The 4,291-nt window shown below is 39.1% G+C and overlaps 1 non-coding gene across 1 annotated transcript; it reads left to right on the plus strand.

The window, feature by feature from the left end:
• The first annotated feature begins 3,571 nt into the window (after positions 1–3,571).
• Trnat-ugu (transfer RNA threonine (anticodon UGU)) lies at positions 3,572–3,646 on the plus strand. Its single transcript has one exon. It is a non-coding gene; the product is annotated as a tRNA-Thr (tRNA).
• Positions 3,647–4,291: the final 645 nt, after the last annotated feature.

Consider the following 4,291-nt stretch of genomic DNA (forward strand, 5'->3'; position numbering starts at 1 on the left):
TCCCCAGACTCTGCCGCGAACATACGGATAAGAGCGTCGCCAATTTATTGTCTCTGCCACTAATATGGTGAACCTGGAGATAAGTCTCGTCATCTTAACTTCGGTATGATTTTTAGCGATCTTATTAATCAAAGTTTAAGGGCTGGCACTGGCCAAGTAACTCACGGAGGCTCATTGGTTTCAGTCCAGTTGTATTGCTCACCTGTTCTCCAGATAGGGTTGTGTAGTTTATGTCTCAGAAAATTGTCTGCTCTTGATGTGTGTTGTGTTAGAGATAACTGGCAGCGGTCGACGCTAGCATACTGGGAGCAGAGCACCACGGCGGCAGAGAGATATTTGAGGCCATGTCCTCTCCTTTACATCTTGGGTTATGTTGTCACTTTTGCGTGATTCCATCTTTCCGGTGCTGAACTATAGCATCCAAAGTTCAATTGCATTGCCATGTTGAGTATATTTCCATGTCATTCTCTGCCTCGTGGATCTCTTGTATTGATTTGAATCCTTGGTCTGCTCGCGTCTATCGCCAATTCACACGAAATATTGAAGCAACCTTATTTTAAGGGTATTGTCATATAGTCATGTTCTAGTTGTAATCATTCTAAGAATATTGTTGATTAATCAACTGAGTAAGTAAATTTGAAGGTCCGTTTAGTCAAAATTAAAGGACCCCCTTAATTGTTTTAGTCATTTTTATACAGTTTTGTTTAGGAAAGTTGGCAAGCCGAACGTTAAATATCTGTATTCTTACGCTTAATCTGTTTCTCCCCTGATTGCAAGTAGTGAGAGTTCTGCTATGAATTTTATGGACATTTGTGCTATTTAAGTAAAGCTTTACCTAAGTATATATACCTAGTCATATTCAAATTTCAAGTTTTACGGGTCTCGTTCCACTTAACGAAATTTATTTATTATTTGTCCAACTGATCTGGCCTTGTGATTTTATAATGCTTTTGATTGTAATAAAATATGTAGCAACTACAACGGATTACTATTGTGATTTTGGTGTGTCACTACCATACCCCATATCACAGAGGATGAAATGTTTCATGAAATATATGAAAACCTGTTTTTGATACATTCAACGATTAAGAGGGTGGAATATAGGATGTAATGTTTTATGAAAGTATTTCAGTGCGAAAGAGTTTTTAAAGCGAAATCTATGAATATTGTGTTATAGAAAACTACGTGTTTCACTGTTTTTGGAACTACAACCTCCAAGAAGGTGCAATAGGGGCACAGGTTTCACTGACCCATAGCCTTCCAGCCCAACCTGCAAAGTATACGGACTTGAAATTTGATGAAGGTGTAAATCTTACGCTGAAAGCATCATTTAAGAAGAGATTGTTCGAAATTTCACTCCTATGGGGGGTGAAACATGGGTTGAAAGTCTTTTTTTTAAATATGTCCCTATGTCCCTATTGAAGCTATAACTACAAAACTACGAAAATTGACATTTGGTGTCTCAGTCAGATACAAAAAAGAAACAGGTTTTTAGCATTTTCCGAAATTCTTCCATTGGGGGATAAAATAATTAGTGAAGATTTTTTGAAAATAAATCATTATTAAAGAACTACTGAAGCATTTTTATAGCTACATCTATGAAAATAGGTATTTGACATCTCGGTTGGATGTAAAAAAAAATGTGTTTCGTTGCTTTTGGAAATTTAACTCACTAATAGAGTGAAATAGGGGATGTAATGTTTTATGAAATATTTCACTATGAAAGCATTTTTAGAATTAAATGGATGAAGATTTGAATTTGGCTCCTCGGCTCTAAATAGAAGAATACGTGTTTAATTGTTTTTGAAAACCCAACCCCTAAAGGGTGTGAGATGTTTCAGAAAATGGTTCATTATGAAAGGATTGCTAAATATATCTGACAATTCGTATTCGGCTAATATGTTACAATTTTTAAAAACTACGTGTTTTTCTGGTTTTGGAACTTCGAGCATAAGGGGATGAAAATTTTAATGAAATATTTATTGCGTTATATTAAAATATTTTAAATCTGCATCTATGAAAACCGGTATTTCACTTCTCAATTAGATATAAAGAAATATGCGTTAGGGAATGAAAGACTGTACGGAGATATCACCACAAGAATACAAACGGCTTGATTAACAAAAACCTTGGACTCCAGCTGTCAGCATTGCTTTTTGATCATTCAGTAAAAGACCATGCTTCAACGGCGCTAAGTTTAGAAAGTTTAGAAAGTGTTGCAGTTTATAAAAGACATAAAAAAACGATTAAAGAAAAAAATTCTTTGCAGACCATGAACGGTCTACGCAAGTAAAGAAGCGGATGATAAGCTAGCTCTTTATGCAAATGAGTTGGTCACTTTAAGTTCCGAGACATGTCATGCAGCAGGAACGGAATCCTATAGTTGCTACGATTGGCTAAAGGAAAAGTTTTGCAGAATCACTCGAAATCACTTCTGCAAGTGGCTAAGAATCTCGTAATGAATAAAAATTCTGTACTGAGAATTCCAAGGTGGGAGAGGCGAGATTCCTCCCCCCCCCCCCCCCTTCCCCCTCCTCACAATGCTATCCTTCTTTACCTACAGCAAAAAATAAATAAATAAATTAATAAATAAAACTAGAGAAATTTCTACTGTGAAACTATTTGCATACAAGAGAACGGCCCTTGAAATTTAACTCTTCAAAGTTTTAAGCCCTGCTCATTCCGGATATTGATTAGAAAGTGTTAATCCACATGTGAAACCTGAGTATATAATCCCTGTGACATTTGATCAACGGTGTTCCATAAGGACAGGTTCTCATTCAAAACGTTCGAAAATTCAATTTCTTTGTAGTTGCATTTTTTAAAGGTGTACTTGTCTAGACTCTTGGAACAGAAAGTTTTTTTTTTAATCCGTGCTTTACAAAAGTTTCTACAGTCCATTGTTTGAAGCAGTGTCACGGCTGCCATGAGCCGCGCGGGGTACCCGCCATGTGTCCAACGCCTTGTCACGGTTCGCGCGGCTCCCCCTGTTGGAGGTTCGAGTCCTCCCTCGGGCATGGTTGTGTGTGTGTTGTCCTTAGCATAAGTTACTGTAAGTAGTGTGTAAACATAGGGACTGATGGTTCAAATGGCTCTGAGCACTTTGGGACTTAACATCTGAGGTCATCAGTTTCCTAGAACTTAGAACGACTTAAACCTAACTAAATTAAGGACATCACACACACCCATGCTCGAGGCAGGATTTGAACCTGCGACCGTAGCGGTCGCGTGGCTCCCGACTGAAGTGCCTACAACCGCTCGGCCACATCGGCCGGTCTATCATGTATTCTAGAAGAGCTGTACGGTCGTCAGTGGCGCCTGTTCTTTCTAGAACAGTTACTATCTTCATATCTATGGTTAAACGTCACCCAGCCATTGACCTTCGTCTGTGCGAATGCGCACAGGCTACCGGAAATCTTACGGGAATCGTCACCTTAGTGTGAGCCAGTAATGAGTGGATGGACAAATACCTATTAAGTACATTACGTAATCGGATTGTGGGCGGTTCGGGGTGTGAGTCTCACGGGAAGCGTGCGAGGGATAAATTCCTGCAGTCGTGCTGTTCATTTGTGCCCTCGATAGCTCAGATGGATTGAGCGTCTGCCTTGTAAGCAGGAGATCCTGGGTTCGAGTCCCAGTAGCGGCACACTTTTCAGCTGTCCCCATCGAAGTATATCAACAACACCTGTCGGCAGCTGAGGGTTTCAATTAATTATCAGTTGTGTAGGTGATTCGATGAACCCTTTGCCAGGCACTTAAATGTGTTTTGCAGGGTATCCATATAGATGTAGATGATAACTCGTCCCGTGTCGCACGTGCTCAAAATGATTCATACTGCAGAATGCATGCAAACATACTCACCGAAAATACGGACGAATATCAAGTGCAGGCTGCCGAGTGCTGCATATCCAGCTTTGACAGATCGGCTTTTCCTGCCAAGAAGAACAGGAAGTTGCTGTCTAGGAACAATCAGAGGTAGAGGAAGGGTTGATAAATACTCCTTGACTTGCAGACTAAACGTAAATAACGAAAATACATTTTTGGTAAAAATTGGTCAAAACATAATCGGTTGCCCTCCGTATTGGATTAGCTGTTTTGAATATTGAAAATCTGACTTCAGATTCGTTTTCAGCGACATTAAAAATATATATGTAACACTCAGTTCATGCAAATCGAAGTAATAATATAACTAAATGTTTTCCCTAAACTTTGAACACATTTTTTTCGGGTAACTATTTTCTCAGAACGGCATGCAGCATAAATTAAAAGTGGTTCGTTCTCTTAACATCTA

Source organism: Schistocerca gregaria, unplaced genomic scaffold, assembly GCF_023897955.1.
Source record: "Schistocerca gregaria isolate iqSchGreg1 unplaced genomic scaffold, iqSchGreg1.2 ptg000199l, whole genome shotgun sequence".
Taxonomy (NCBI): Eukaryota; Metazoa; Arthropoda; class Insecta; order Orthoptera; family Acrididae; genus Schistocerca; species Schistocerca gregaria.